This window comes from Haliaeetus leucocephalus, unplaced genomic scaffold (genome assembly GCF_000737465.1).
Source record: "Haliaeetus leucocephalus isolate CR32 unplaced genomic scaffold, Haliaeetus_leucocephalus-4.0 Scaffold526, whole genome shotgun sequence".
In the NCBI taxonomy this organism is placed as follows: domain Eukaryota; kingdom Metazoa; phylum Chordata; class Aves; order Accipitriformes; family Accipitridae; genus Haliaeetus; species Haliaeetus leucocephalus.
In genome coordinates this window covers 5,738,418-5,756,055 of record NW_010972962.1, presented here as the reverse complement: position 1 = coordinate 5,756,055, position 17,638 = coordinate 5,738,418, and the positions used below count along the sequence as shown (strand labels likewise).

The following is a 17,638-nucleotide window of genomic DNA, read 5'->3' as shown; positions in this document are numbered from 1 at the left end:
ATTCTAATTAAATTGTTAATTAACTGAACTCAGCACCCTTTAAACAAGATTCATAGCAGTGACATAAGTAACATAGAAAGGCATTTTACACAGAGCAGGAGACAATAATCTGATATTCCACTGTTCAAAATATAGTTGGAATGGATAACTAAAATTTTCCACTCCAAACCACTTTGTACTGGTATTCAACTGTGTCTACCACTGCACGTTTGATGCTACACTCTTTATGTGTTTAAATTAGAAAAAAAAAAAAAATTAACAGTTCAATTTCAAAACAATATACAGATCTTGAGTTAAGTGAATATAAATTTTCTATGTCTTTACACATGGTAAATGATAGTAAATAGTGACAAACTAAACCAAAGCACTTTAATTCAAAATAACAAAAAACCATCCATTTAAAAAGATGTTAATTAACCCTGCAGGGTACATGCAGGATTTGAAATGAGTCCAAACAATGTCCAGCTTAATGCTAAGAACTTATAAAATGAGCTATCAGGGCTTATTAGTGCATTGTAATGGCTTAGATACTTGAAGAAGTGACCCTAAAATCTCTATTCTGACCCGACTTTCAGAAATGGGGCAGAAGATTGACCTTCACACAATATAATCAGCAAAGGATCTAAAAAATGTATCTCTCTGTTATGTGAAACCACAGTTTTATTTACTCAGGCATGTTCACTTCAGAGTTAAGGTCCACTCAAGCATCATTTCAGGGTTAAAGGTTATAGTATAAAGCCATTATGTTTTCAAGCAGAATAGCATGCTACTATTTGTCTTGCAGTAATATCACAATCAGACATTACCTTTTTAGCTTGGCCCAGCGGTGAGTTTAAGACCCTGGAATATACATTGTAAAATAGACTGGTACTTTCTGCAAGTCATTCAAACTGCATTTGCTAAACTTTCGATTGGCATATATTTTGTTTATGCTATTATCTGTAGACACACACAGAGTTTCAAAAAGGTTTATCATCTGTGATCCTGTAGGTGGTCTGTTTATATAATAATTAGGTTGATTCTATGTTCAATATACAATCAATGTACAGAAAAAAAAAATCCATACTTTAGCTTTCAGGTTCCGTTTCACAATGGGGTCCATGTCTTTGTCTCAGAAAACCGAATAATGTAACTTTAAAAGTAGCTACAAGGACAATAAGGATTTCTAAACTTCTCATTCAACACTTGTTTAAAATTCCTTGCTATTGTTTACCAGTTTCTAGTATTCATTACATACCTATTCCAAATTAAGAACACCTCTTGATCAAGAGCTTACTGAATTAAGGCTCTGTGAACAATGAAGTCTAAGTTTGATCACGATAGAAACAGTGTTTCTAAGACTATTCACAACAACAAACTAGAAGTTTGTTAAACTGACGACATTTACACTAGATACAGTAAGCCAGAAAATGCTTACAGTGCCAGCAACACATACTGAATGTGCTAACAAGGCGGGGGTTTAAATATTTTTATTTCATGCCTCTTAGAGAGATTGTATAGGTTGTATATACATGCCCTGGTTTCAGCTGGGATAGAGTTAATTTTCTTTCTAGTAGCTGCTATAGTGTTATGTCTTGGATTCAGTATGAGAAGAATGTTGATAACACACCGATGTTTTCAGTTGCTGCTAAGTAGTGTTTAGACTAAGTCAAGGATTTTTCAGCTTCTCCTGCCCAGCCAGCAAGAAGGCTGGAGGGGCACAAGATGTTGGGAGGGGACACAGCCAGGACAGCTGACCCAAACTGGCAAAAGGGGTATTCTGTACCATGTGATGTCATGCCCAGTATGTAAACTGGGGGGAGTTGGCCTGGGAGGGATCGCTGCTCGGGAACTAACTGGGCATTGGTCAGTGAGTGGTGAGCAATTGCATTGTGCATCACTTGTTCTGTATACTCCAATCCTTTTATTATTATTGTCATTTTATTATTGTTGTTATTATCATTATTAGTTTCTTCCTTTCTGTTCTATTAAACTGTTCTTATCTCAACCCATGAGTTTTACCTTTTTTTTCTTTCTCCCCGATTCTCTTCCCCATCCCACTTGGTGGGGGGCAGTGAGTGAGCAGCTGCATGGTGATTAGTTACCAGCTGGGGTTAAACCACGACAATACATTTATTTTCTCAAGTGCAATACACAACCTATGCATGCTTTGAGGTTAGGTAGGTCTTGAGGAAAAGATAGGAACACTACATTTTGCCACTCTTTAGAATTTGATTCTTACATGAATAAGTCAAAAATTAGAAGAGTGACAATTTTTTTTTTAACTCTAAGTTATTTGTAACTTTGTAACGAAAGGTACAAAAACTAGATGCTTACTAAAACAACAGAATCTTGATTTTATATATTCTTTGGACTCACACAGGGATACTGAAATCTACCACCAACGGTTATATTACTGTATGCAATTTGACCACCATACACTAGCAATGTCTATCAAAATATAAGTATATATATATTTTAAAACATAATAGCATAATGAATCGTAGGCTGATTCAGAGTGTAAGGGTTAGACATACATATGAAGATGCAGGGTACTTTCAAAAAATATGATTGTTTCTGGGTACATTTTCTGCAAAAGCATGCCAGTTACCTCAGCAAGTGCTACTTCATGACATGAGGGATCCTTGGTTTTGTGATCTGAAGTCTGTGCATAAAATTGTTATAGCACAAATTGACATACAAATTACAAGCATTTCTATTCAAGTAAGATCAAGGTTGTCAAACAAAATACTTGATTTAGGAAATGACAAAAATAGTTAGGAAATGCCACTACACCATTAGCACAGCTGTCTTGCATGTATGCCTCAGGAAGCAACATGTATGTAAATACTGCCACATACTATACTTCACAGAGGACCACTGCTTCCTTTGAGTTCACAGAACTAAAGGCCAGTGTTCATTTAATGAAAAAATAATCAATATTTACACTTCAGTTAAATATAGCCCCATTTCTTACTTTCTGAATTTACCTTTTAATAGAGCAGGCTTCTCTAGCCTTGGCTTGGAAACTGTATGCAGGCTATCAGAATTCATTGCTTGCTTTTCAGTGTCTCACTCATTTTGAAAGATAGCCAACCAGTTACCCCTAACAGAACAATTCCTCCACCTCACAGCCCTTGCTTGACTATGTTCCTTACAGCACTGTGGTGGTGTCCCTCGGGACAGACAGCAGTCAGAAAGACATTCTTTAGATGAAGCCCTGAGTCACAGAAAGAGGAAAAACATCCACTAACTCTTGAGAGTCCAAAGCACCTAGAGCCTCATTTTTTGAATATTTGACATTCTGCTTCAGCTGCTGAAATCACCATTTCAGCTGTGATTTGCTTCTGCAGATCAGACCCTAGGCTTTCAGAAAAACAACATACTAGCCCACCATCACAGAGAACCCTCTGGCAGACAGAGGAAGAGAATCTGCTCTCCAAGCAACAAGCAACCGCACGAACCATGAAATCCTCATTTACACAGGCAACCCTAAAATAATGGTGCCTTTTGTAGAGCCAAGGACTTAAAATTAAAACATACTTCTGTGGATATTTTTTGAGGTAAAAAATAAACATAAAAAATCCCATCATCTGGAATGTCAGCTCCTCCACAGGTTGTTAGGAGGATTGCAACTTTCAGACTAGCTCAACTTCTTTATGATTACACAAATAAGGTAAATGAAAACATTGCAGCCATCTACAAACAGCAGCAGGTAAAAAGAATGAAAGATGTGTTTCACTTGAGCAGTCACAGGAAGGTGATGCACACAGAGATCCCTGGAGACATAGTTCTGTTGCTAGCCCTGTGGGAAACATTTTCTGGTGCACCCATGATTTCTTTCCAGCCCTCTTGAAGCTGAGCTAGCATAGCCTCCTTTCCACCTTTGACTTCTTGTCTCCATCTAGTTACTCTTAGGACACATTCATTCCATTCACTGTGATTTCATCCCAGGCTACTCTCTGGCCAATCTGGTTTTTCTCTTGGAAAAAACTTCATCAAATATGTCTTTATTTACAGTTCCCCTTCCTGCCCAGCCACTACTGTTTTACTTATTCTTCTCCCCCGCGTGATCCTTGTTTTATGACTCTCTGTCCCACTTCCTCCTCTGATCATCTGCTCTTAGCATCAGAAAGCAATATGGATCCTTTCCCCGTATTTAGGCTTTGAAGTCTTGTGGTAGAAAAAAAGAATGATTTGAATATTAACAGCAGTATCTGCCACTGTACTTCAAATTGTTAAATATATGTGAATGAAATTTACAAAATCTAAAAATTATGATAAATATATATATGTATTATGAAATATGTATCTACAAATTACTAAATATATGAAAGCGGTCATATATTAAACATTAATTGTATTACTTAAGTACTCTTTTTTGGAATGGTACTTTTGGAATATCAAGCACTAAATTTGTTTTGTTGTCTACTTCTATGCTATCCAACATTCAAATTCCCAATTTAAAAAGAGGAGGAAGAGTAAAATTTGCTACTCATTTCTATGCCAAGTTTCAATTATCATGCTCCTTATTATTCAGCACTGAAAACATTTCAACAGTTACCAGATTCTCACCTCATTCAAATTAAAATAATTTGGGTTGGGTTTTTTTTTTTTAATCAATTTTAGAGACAAGACAATGTTTCTTATTCATTTGACAAGCCCTGCTGAAGACAATGAGATCCTTTATATTACTAAGGCAAGTCAGATTTGACTTGTACTAAAAACAATTCAAAAAATATGACAGCAATTCAAAAGCTGACAATGCTTTCAAACATTTGGGGAAAGACGGCACATTGCAGTTCTAGTTTCATCATCTTACAATATTTATGTCACCAATAAGATCCTACTTCAGGCAGGGTCAAAGTAAACTGTCAGGTAAAATAAATCTTCAACAAGATCTTACTAAAAAAAACCCTTTTAAAAATCCAGGTTTTCTTATTCCATATATATAACGTGAATATACATATATAATTCTATATGTAATAATTATATATACACGCCCATAAAAAAAGCCCATGCCAATTAAACTTACTTACTTAAAAATCACAGGATAATCTCTTCTGAGCAGTACATGCATATTTCTTTTTTTGGAATAAGAAACATTTTGCAATTACAAACCAAATCCCTATATTTAAATGCTCAGATTTGTAAAAGGATCTTAAAGTATATCATTGGACTCATCATTTCCAGGATTCTGCCTATGTCTTTTTGACAGTTCACACTCAACTATTACAACAGTTGTACAGAGCTCTTTAAATGCCAAACCTAGACAATTCTGTTTATTCTAAAAAAAATTGCAAAGAAACAACTCATATATGAAAACACAGAATTTTCATTAATTCTTCTCACTCATCAGCAGTTCAGTCTGATTCTGTATCAGCCTTGCAGAATTATCTGGCATAACATCTTCCCCTTCTGTTAAGGCCGTCACTTACCCTAACAAACGGTAATATGTATGGCTGTGTACATTAATACCAAATATTTACCATATCATTTTCTGAAGAGCACATAAATAGAATCCTCAAGAGAAAACACTATAGTAATTATGAGGAAATACTTATCTGAAATAATGAGAATCACAACAGATTTAGAGCACTTAGATTATCAATTTCTATTTGTCTGAAATCGTCTATATTGTTGTGCTGTATGTACTGTCAACACAACTAAATATTTGGAATTCTGTATTATATATGTTGATTGTTATCGTAATTACTTTTGCCTACCAAAGGAAAGTGTGAGGTATTATAACTTCTGGAGGTTAACACAGGAGACATGCAACTGGCTGCTACATTATGCAAATATTTACATTGTAAAGCATTTACCAGTTAGAACAAAGATTGCAATGAACAAAGTCACTGCTAAGTAGCTGATCTTGAATATGTATTTAATACCACTACTATAATTTAAGGGTTTTTTTCAATGCTAGGTGTGACAGAGGGTTTCTAATTCGGGAACTGGAAAACTCAATGGGAATGGGAAGGATAAATACTTCTTTTTAACAGGTACTTTGAAAATAAGGAAAAGAATTCAACAGCAAGTTTATCTGAGCAAACAGCAGGTATTATTTGGAGAGCTTCCAAAAGCTGTCCGTCTATCCCTTGATTCATATAATTCTAGTTTCTTAGTGTATACCTGTTTTTTTTCCTTAAAATTACGATAAATTCAAAGACAGTATATTTTACTGTCCATTTAGAAACTAGTGTAGACATCTTCACTTTTAAATGTCAAACCTGTATCACCATTTTATTCTTGTGTATCTTTAAGCATTTTGTTGGTCCTACTGCCTTTTTGAGTAGCTATACAACTTTAAAAGGCAGCTTAAAATCATTGGAGAATGTTGCCTTTTACTACTACCACCATTTAAATATAATTACTTTTAAGTCAAGGCTTACAAAGATGTTCTCATTTTAATGCTCAACTTTTATACTAAGTAAAAAGTATGCTTCTTCATGAGAAAAGTCTCAAAATTCTTTAAGATTGTGCCTACATACAACAAAGGATAATTAAATTGCTGTGTGCACTTATTCCTAAACATTCATAAGTCCTTTAACCTGATGGCTCTATGTTAGAGTTTCTTTATAAAAAGCAATATAAACTGTGTTTTACCAAATCTAAATACAGATCAAGACAGTGACAAATACCTTACCACCAAAAAAAAAAAAAAAAAAAAAAATTTGAACACAAGCTTCTCCTTGTACCTTAGACCCACAGATCTTCAAACTTTTCAAAGATTATTATTAAACTAAAACCAGATGCAACAAAACCAGTCCTGGTTATTAAACTCCCACTCCTGATAAGAGTTATTTTATATAAATAGTTGATTTTTGGTTTTGACACTTTCTCACAGATCTACCTTTGAAAACAATGCCTACTAATCTCAGCTGGCAAAGAGACAAAAATTACAGTTCATAAATACTGATACTTCACTGCTACTTACTAAACTAGTAAGCACTAGTCCAATCAAAACCAACCAAACAAAAATCACTCACAAAAATATGTACAATGTACAATTAAAACATCTTCCTCTGTTACTTTAACCTAGGAAATTATGTTAAAATTGACTCAGATTCATCTGTCAGTAACTAAGCCTCTCCCACATGAGGTGTGCAGCTGTGCACCCCTTCCTTATAGGAAAGTTACATTGGTTAGTTTTCAAATGAAAACATAATGCATGATTTTAAAAGCAGATTATGGTTGTGGACAAAATTGTCAAATTAATTCTTAGTAGTAATAAAACATCCTCTGTTTATCTGGCTAAGCTCATTTTTAGCAGAGTCTTTAACCACACAAACAAAACAAAATAATATTTTCCTACTTTGGGATTGTCCAATTGAATAATAAATATATCTAGAAATTGCCTCAAATTGCCACAATTTCAAAACAAGAACCAATATACCGCAAACATAAGGACGCTGTATACAAGCTGCTTGGCCATATTATGTTTTATTAAGAAGGCATATATTTTTAGCCTGACAGAATTTATACTAGGGTGTTGATTCATAAAATGGCTTAAGAGTGTACAGTGTTTTAGCTGTGTGAACAGGTAAACTTCATGGAACTAGGTATGTGCTTACAGTGAGGCATGTATAAAGCTGCTGTTTTCACATTCTAAATTCATATCTACTGGCAGATTGCAATTTTTTTTTTTCCTGACATACTGTCACAAGGGATTACCCAATACATTTAGTAATACTGTTTCTTGTCTTACTGTCCAAAAGGAGCTCCAGTAAGTGAGCACATAAAAGCTCTGAGCCCATTCCCTTTGCTAATTCAGGTGTGCTGGCCTCCACTACTTTCATGAAACCACCTGGTGAGTGTTATAACCATATGGCTTATGCCTGAAACCAAATAAATTCCACATAAAATCTGCAACTGCCACATGGGAGGTTAAAAAAAAAAAAAGTTATTCCTTCCATACTTCTTGATGGACACGACTGAAGCATCTAAATAAAGGAAAGGATTTAAGGCTGTGAATGCGTCAGGTTAAGAACTGCAACTCCAAAGAGAGGGAGAGTTAATGATGCACAAATCTTGGAGTGCCATCTGTGGTGAATTCCAGCCCATGCCACTGTGTATGTAGAAATGCTTCCTTACCTGAAGGAGGACTGAATTTTTTTGTCACAGCATCTAAAGTCCAGTTCAGCAATGCCCAATTCTCTTTTCCAACACAGCTTTAAGTCCTTCACTTTAGATAACCCATGAACAGCCACTCCTGAAAATGTAGTACCGCACAATTTAACAAAGAGCCTACAATAAACCTACATGTGGGAAAGGTTAGAAGTCAGGTCTGCTAGTGGCCCTCAGCATACCACCACTGTAAGTTGCCTTGGTTCTGTCACCCATTTCTACCCCATGAACAGCTCTGTAACAAATCTAGAAGCTTATGAGACTTCCTACCTGTAAAATGGATCTAATATTTATTTCACAGATGTGATATTGTACAGATTAGGTAATACCAAAAAAGCGCTTTTGGGAGTATAGTGTGATAGCTACCCTCTTCTGAGCTGATATAAAACACACACTTAAACAAGACAACAAAACACTGCCTTAAAATATTGGAATTGGCCTAAATATAAAGGGAAACCTAAAAATTAAATTGAAAAAAAAAATCTAGATAGTGAAATGCACATTCAGCCAGCACTAGCGTAGATAGAAAGGAAATTTAATTCACAAAGCACAGGTCACAGTTCAACAATAAATATCAATAGACAAGGAGTTGGTGTTAAAAGGTATAACAGGCTCAAATTACTTTCTTTTTAGTCCTGAACATGACCTGCAGAATTCCATTTCTCAGGTGCAAGAGGCACAAACACATTTGAGCACTCCCAAATTACCAAAAAAGCCCCAAACAACAACAACAAAAACCAAAATCCCCCCATCTTGCATTATTTTACATTCCATCACATTTATGGAATGTCGGGAGATGGGAGGTAGAGGGTATTAGGGTAGAGGCTCTTACAATCCTAATTCTATTCTAATTTTTGTTAGACTACCAAACATTTCACAAAACCAATACACATCTCAGTGTAGCTGGAGTTCTCCTTCAGGACACCAAAGAACTACAAGACAAAACCATGCATAGAAGCTTAGATAGGATACATCTGTAGTACAAATGATGAAAACAATGGCTTTCAGGAAGTGAATGAAATCATAAGATGGAAAATCATCAGGTGACTTTCAGTGCAGAAGACAATAATGCATTCTATAATTAAGTATAATGTTTCATTCAATTAATTGTCTCCCTCATCTTCACATAATTAAAAACTCAACATTCAAGTTTTTCATTCTTTTGTTGCATATTCCATGATAAAGTATAACAACAAAAAATAAATTACAGATTTTAATTAAAAAGCCATTCACCAGAGCAACAAGATAAAAGGCTTGTGTATAGGGCAGAAGCAGTAGATGTCTTATATCAAAACTTTAGAAAGTCCTTTGACAATTTCACGAGAAACACAGTCTAAGTAAAATTTGGTTAAGATAGGTGCAGAGCTGATCAAGAAAACTGACTCCGGAGAATAATTCTCAATTGTTTGCTGTAAAAGCAGGTGATTTTATCAGGTGGAGTTTCCATAAATGCCTACACCAGACTGTGCTCTGTTCAGTGTTTGCATTGATCATCTACATGATGGAAGGAATATGCTTATTAAATTAGCAATATATCAACTTAGGAAGTCCAGTATGGTGAAAGACAGGCTTCAAAGGACAAAAGCAATTAATTGGGACAAGTCTGGAAACAGAGGAAAAAGTTCAACAGGTATTGCACTTGGGTAAGAATAATCTGCTACATAAATACACAATTAGGAGCTGTAACTGATCCCTTTTGAAGAGGACCAGAATCTTGTGGGAGGTCAAAAGCTCAACATGAGTCAAAGTCATGCTGTTGTAAGAAAGGAAAATACAATATTGGGATTACAGGCTGTAAAATACAAAATCGTCTGGTTTACTTAGCATTATGAAGGTCTCAACTGGACTATTGTGCCCAGTTTTGACGAACACTCAAGAAAGATACAAAGCAAATGTACAGACTCTAAAGAAAAGTCAGAGTCTAGCAAAAAATGTAGCTTAAGAAAAAATGATAGAATTTGGCTTATTCAACATAAGGAAAAGAAGATACAGGCAAGGCTATGTGATGACTTAAAATACCTTAAAAGCTATTAAAAAAGAAAATCTTATGTTTGCCTATGAGCAAAACAATAGTAAGTTTAAGCTCTAGTGAAAAAGACTACCATTAGATATCAGGAGATATTTTCTACCAGTAAGGAGAGTAGATGCGAAATCACCATTGCTAGAAGCAGTGTCCCCTGAATCTTTGTTTTATGGGCTAGTCACTTAAGTCTTTTGCAGGTGGGTTGCAGTCTTAAAGAAAAAACACAAGGCTGGGCCTTCAGTAATTAGTACAAATGTGCAGTTGTACACATATTCCTTATGCATTTTCCATTTACCAAACCACTTGTATTAGGAGCTCTTTTAATCCACCAGGTTTACCAAAAATTAGTTCTTTATATTTCTGGAATAATGCCTTACCCATTTCTTTCCACTTTATTGAAAATATTTTGAAAAATTATTAAAAACCATAGAATTTTAACTGTACTGAGACTCAATAAGAGTATTTAATTTGTCAAGCTAAGTACATGAATAATAGTTCTACAGTGGATTTCCATCTGGTCACTGCTATGTAGATTAGTTTTCATCACACTTTTCAGTCAGAACTATCATCAGACAAAAAATTTCAAATGGATGTATTATCCACCAAAGGCTTCAAATTCATATTTCCAGAAATATTTTACTCAAATAGTTTTGCTTGAATTCAATTCTGTGAACTGATGATGAATTAAGTGGAAACATTTCACCCCAGTATTTCAAAAGAAGACACGAGTTCATCCATTTGAACATGATTTTTTTAACAGGAAATACAGTGCAACCTTTAAAAAGTTCTCTAAAAAGACCTGAAACAAAACCAAAACTAGGTGCAAGTTACACATAAAATTTCCATTACATTTGTATGGAGAAAAAGAAGAACAGGCACTGTCCTTGTTACCTCCACACTGCAGCCACTAATGAGACTATATTACCATACAGATAAACGCTCCATCTGACATGTAAGTCAGATCCCATCAGCAACTTTGTATGGTATTGAACAAAGGGTAGCTACCCAAGGACGTACTCCAAGCATGGCATTTCTTCAGCATGTTTTGCACCTCATGCCTGTACTTTTGTGAAAAGCAGCACTGAAACCATGGCTAGAACATGGCAAGTAAAAGGAACGGTGAAAACAAAAAGAACGATTACAAAGAAACATACAAGTTCCACCCAAACTGGAACAATCTACTGCACATCAAGCTAAATGAAACTAATTTGAAACTATCTATTTCAATTATGCTCAAATTTGAAATATTTTAAGAGAAAATTCTACAATGCATTAAAAGACTACGCTTAATTAATAACACAGCACATCTTAAAGGGATGCTTACCATTGTTATCCTACCCCATCTCAATTTAAAAGGTGATCAAAAGAAGTTATCTAATGTAAAATGCCTGAAATTAATTAAAATAATTCATACACTTCTCCTTCTACCAATCTAATTTAAGAAGTTATATCCTGTCTTCAAATTCTTTTAATTAATTTAAATCAAAAGATCCAACTTCTCATGATAATTCATTTAGAATACATGGAATACTTTCAAAAATGCTTCAGATTATAGAAGGTCAACACTAGTGCATAAAGTCAGCGAAGCACGAGTAGTACACTTAGAAACATATTTATGCCAACAATTTTTATAAAGATTAAGACAACAGATCTGATGCAAAAATCAAGGTGCCAAGGTACAAATCATTGCTCAGCAATATAGAAAAGCAACTGCAGTTGCTCAAATAGATTCATGTTTTTACCAAAAAGTTCTCATTGGAATATCCTGAACAGGTGAACCAACTACTACAAAAACTTCAAACTGACCAAGGAAGAAAGAGGGTACTCAGAAGAGCTCAGCTGGGCTTCTTCACCTTCTATGAGCTGGTGCCATGTTTAAAAGTACAGGCACAGTCAGGTTATGTTGGAATATGCAGTAGGAAAAAAAATACTTTAGAGGAAACAGATGCCTGACGACAGTTATGATTATTCTTTTCACATATAGGCTCCTGATAAACAGAAAACTTTAGTAAAGTGGGGAAAAGCAGAAGATTGCAGGACAGTACTTAGACAAATCACTGATGTTCCATCAAAGAACAGTTCATAAAAACAATTCTGGTAGCAACAGTAATTTAAAAGGTACCTGCTTCTCCCCATATACTTATTTTCTGCTCCATTCCATAAGCATTATGCCGGTTATGTCAATGTGACTGCTTGGGATGATGCTGTAAACTGAATCAGTGAAGTGAATTGGATGGGGGAGGTGAGGGAAGAAACAACTGGTTTTTCTTAACCCTGATCATGAAATGTTTTATTTAAAAGGAAGCTGCATAGTGAATAGTAAATTGTAGGTATCATAAATACAATATTTCATTCAAAACGACATGTATCGTTGCTATCCAAACACTCTTCCAGTCAATTTATTTTTTGTTGAAGACTTTTTCAAGAGAGTGTGAGGTTCTGACATGGTAAACAATTTCAAACTGCCACACCAGTGGAATGAGAGAAGACTCAGAAGACAATGACTGGCAGTTTCTTCAGGTGAGAATACCTACTGAGGCATGGAGAGGCAGGAAGCATATTCAAGTTGGTATGCTTTTCACCACAGAAAACAAGATGTTTCCTCTAAAAAAAAAAAGGGGGGGGGGGAACGACTACACTTCTACAGCAGCACCTGAAGAATGCAATCTACTCCCTTGTTGATTCTAGGTAATGTTACGTGAAATACAGGAGCACCTGTGCTGCCATAAAGGATGCCATCCTATGCTTTTCTCCAGGTAGCTTGATGGCATCTATCTTTCCAGGCATGATAAATCAGTAGCTGCCATGACCGCTCCATAGAGGAGCTCAGATACCTTTGAGTCATGCAGTGAGAGCTCTGAAGAAACAAGTAGCTCTCTGAACACATCCTCATACACTACAAACCAGGAAAGAAGAAACCCCTCTCGTTCTAGTTATTTGAGAGGAAGGAAGAAAGAAGGAAAAGTTCTTTGTTTAAAAAAAAATAAAAATTAAAAATCTACTTTAAGTAAATAAAAAGAAGCTAAACAATTACATTTTTTAAATAAACATAATTTTAAAATTAATAGAATCTGGAAAAACAAAGCGAAAACTAAAGGGAGAAAATTAATTTATTTCTATTTTTTTTTCCCCTCAATATGCGTTTCCAAAAAAACCCCAATGTGGACTTGAAATTTAAGAACAATCCTTCTCTCTTGTTATTTTAATGAAAATATTATACAAAGGAGTAAAAATATTCTCCAATTTAGCTAGCTCATTTTTGGGGGGGGGCAGGGACAACACCCATTGAAAACAAAAAGCCAAATTTTTCTAATCTAAAACTTGCTGCAGAGACTGGAATTTCTAAATGTAAAATTAGCACAAACAGTTCTAAAGATGGTGAGTAGGTGTTTTGTAACAGTAGCTATATCCAGACACTATGTTTTCAGGAAACTCTGCAACATTTCTTTTTTTTTTTTTAAATTCAAAAATAGAAGTGAATATGGAATTCTACTTTTTCTGGATTTCACATAGATTACCTGTTTTCCTATATAAACAGAGGCAACAGAATTTAAAGCTATCCTATTTACTTGTACCCCAAATGAAAGCTTCAGTCTTTGCAGGATCTACTTGCCTACAGGAGCAACAGCTTTGGAGTACGTGCCTGGGTAGCTCTGTAACTGTAGCACCCTCTGCTGCTTTTTTAGTTCCAAAACATGTAATTGTACACTCAACCAAGCAGAAAATAAAATTAATATGTATTGAACATGTTGTTTCTTGAAAAATATTACATTATTAACTAATGCTATGTGCAGTTTACAAGAAAATGTTTTGCTATTACATACAGTATATCTCCGATTTTATATTACTTGAGCACTCTGGTTGTTTCTGTGTTAACATCCGGCAGAGACTAGATGAAAATCCCCAAACATGCTGAATTTCACTGCTCAAAATTCTCCTTTACAGACATTGTAGCTTGCTTAGACTGGTGGCAATTAGTAAAGAGGTTTATATTTTGGCCCTTGATCATTTCACTTTATTTAAATGTATACATAATTTGAAATGATTACTGCAGGGACATAATTATACAAGCATTTCAGTCATAACTGCTTTCTCCCACTAGGAAAGACAGGGGAAGGCAATACTCTCAAAAGCTCATTCTTGCAGAATTTTCCTTGCTTTTTGGACAGTCTGTTGCAGAAGAGATTTTTCTTCTGCAAGGATGAGCATGGCATGTGGCTCCTGGAGCCAGCTGATGCTATCCCACAATGACACCATTGAACCTACTGCCTGAGATCCATCAGCTCCTTTAATCGATTATTTTAGGACTAGAGATGGTCTCAGGATGTACCATCTTTTTAACAGATGGCATACAGTTGTCTAAAATAACAAACTGATCCTTTCCTTCATTCCATTCCTCTTTTCCCTGCCTCCTGCTTATGCATAGAATTAAAGCTGAATGAAGTGCATTTAGCATTGCATCCTGTCTGTGTGGAGAATTAATTTAGAGTTTTCACATGGAAACTGCTCTCTTACAAAGGATGAACAGGAGAGAAAAAATGTTCACATTTTTCTGGGAAAGTGAAAACCAATTGTAATTTGTAGTGTGAATTTTCATTTACAGTAGCCATCGTACAGTGAAAATGCATCTTCAGAAATCTTTTTGAAAAAGACAGAATACAAGTGTAGGTACCAAGTTTGAACAAAACATTGTGCAGAGGCAATTTCCAGAGTTAACACTTGGGACTCTGCAATATGCCATTTACAGCTACTGCAGTTGGCTCCACTTTTGTCCTGACTTTTGTCCTGAAGACTTTCTGGTATAAAGCAGCACTTTTGGAAGCAGCCACGAGTATTCCTCAAAAGCTGCTTATTGATATTTTATATAATGCTGCCAGCTAGTGGCACATCTTGTACTGAGTTGGTATCTACTGGTAGCACAGAGAAAGTAGTATTAACTAGAGTCTGCTCTACCACTCTTCTTTTGATGGCGTATGGTGATGTGCCTGTTAAAGACCACAAGCAGAAAGACCAAAAAGTGAAAGAAAAAGGCGATAGAAATGCTCCCTGACAGAGCTTGTTTTAACACAAGGTACTTAGGAACATTACTAGAAGAAACAAAAGAACTCCTCCCAAAACCACACAAACCATGTTATTTGAAACAAATGTTTCAAATGTAATATGCAACATGTTTCAGTTTTTACAAAATCTGATCTGTTTAATACACAATCACTTCATAATCTAATAATCGCTAGCAAAACATTAATCTTCCTGATAAATACTCAGTATGGCAGCCAAAACACCCAGAACGCTAAAATATTTAGCTGTTTTCTGATAACTTGGTCCAAATCATTTGAGGGAAGTTTAGTGCCCAGTAAATAAATTCTGACTATGCAGTATGTCCTAAAGGAATATTAAAGTCTATAATTATTCAATGGGTCCCCTCACAAAGCATACTACTGTAGATGGGACTGATAATATGTTCAATACCGGCTAGCTCCATTAGTATTAGGTATTAGAAGAAATAATCTAATACTGCTAAAGACCATTTTAGAAGTGTTTGGGGTTATTTTTAGGGTAGACTATCGTTTTATAATATGAAGTTCTTTAAGAACACCACAGCAATTGTAAAAAACAGTCGACCTAATTTTAGAAATACTACAACTGTAGTTACCTTTGGGGGTAAAAAGAGGCAAGATTACTACCTTCCTTTTCCACTGTAGGTTAACACAAAGAGAGCCAAGAAATACACAGAAAAAGGTCAAAGAAAGAGTCAATTCAAATCAAGGGATAATGGGAGTGCACACAAATTCAGTCAGGTACGATCTAAATAGAGCAGCTCAGTAAACACATGGCTGGGGGAACTTTACTATGACGGTGTGACAGACACATATAGTTACCCTGGCCTGGACACTGGGGACATTTACTCCATACAGGTGGTAGCAAAAAAGCATGATTATTACACTCCAAGCCAGTACTGCATGCTGCCAGAAGATAACTATTTTACAGTTACCCTAACAAAGTGTAATCTAGAGTGCTTAGTAAAATAGGCATAAATCAGTAATATGTATATCAATACAGACACTTACAGACACAGACATTTAAAAATGGGGAAGCAGTGAATCTGGAAATGACTTAGCAAACACTGTATATAATAGCACAGCATGAACCCTCAAAGCAATACTGAATCCAAAAGGACAAATGTGAATCTTTGTATATACAGAGAAACAGCAACAAGAACTACAAATGCCATATTACTTCTGTGTTAGCACTGGTGGTGTGCCTATTAGAGCGTAAGTCTTTTTCTACCATCTGCGATCAATAAGAAAGTAGCTGAAATACTGGAAAAAGTGAACAGAAGAGCTGACAGCACATCTATCAATAGGAAAGCATATGAAAACTTCAGTAAATTATTTGTGTTAACAAGGAAATTTGTGTAGATTGATCACAATCTAAGTACTCACACAAAGAACAAAGATTAAGAAATAACATTGCCATGTTTAACAGAGTAAGGTACACTGTTTTGATCTGCTATGTGAAACTTTTAGACACACACACAAAAAAATTTTCTCTGCTGTTCAAAATAAATACCTGAGTTGTTATCTAATGAACTAATATAACAGTATTTTTTCTGGATCCAAAACCCCAGTTTGGATTAATTTCCTAATTTTTACCCTCATTGAGAACAGTTTATGAGAATAAAGTAACTTGTTACAAAAGTCCCTCTAGATTCCTATTCTGAGAATCTACAACATCAAATCTCTCTAAATGCCTCCCATAATTTAATCAAAGCATTTTCTTCCAGATCACAAATGTCTGAAATCTAAATGTTTTTATCACCCAGCTCATGATGCCTATATCTATAGCTGATGTCAACGACAGTTATAAATGTGAATTTTCTTTCTCAGCCTTAGTATTATTAATTTGGATATTCATATATCCCTTAGATATAATTTTCATTCAGAAATCAGAGAACAAATTTCTCTTTGGCAACTGTTAAAGAATATATCCTGAAGTATTTTGTGGCAGGACCACACAAGTACCTTCAATGTTCAGAACTGAATGAAAGCTGGCAAATTTTAAAATGGAGAGCACATAGTTTATGATTATTTTTTCCTTTTGAAGGCAAAAGTTTATTAAATAAATTGACATTTTTGCTAATGAAAAGCCAATGTTTATTGAAACATAGCTTTGGAGTACTAAGACTGGAGTTTTGAGAAGAAACACGTATATATCAGAACAGTTTCTATATCATTTCTTTGAGAAGGAGGAGGAGATACGTGCACATTTCTTGAATATCTGGCAAACTTACACATACCCCCCCAACTTTATTCTATCAGTTTGCTTGTTTGAAAACAAACCAATCAACCTGAAAAATAAGGCAGAATAATCAAAAAAGAATTATATGTATATCTGTATATGTTAATTGTATAATAGTAATTACTCATCACATCAAAAATATTTAAATATTTTTGCTCACCTTCTTTTCCATGATCTACCACAATTTTATAATTCATGTCCATTAAT

General features: G+C 35.1%; 1 protein-coding gene across 1 annotated transcript in view; it reads right to left on the bottom strand.

Annotated features, from left to right (window-relative positions):
- The window catches only part of CAMKMT (calmodulin-lysine N-methyltransferase), a 221,356-nt gene that overhangs the window by 188,552 nt on the left and 15,166 nt on the right, over positions 1 to 17,638 (bottom strand). The window lies entirely within an intron of this gene.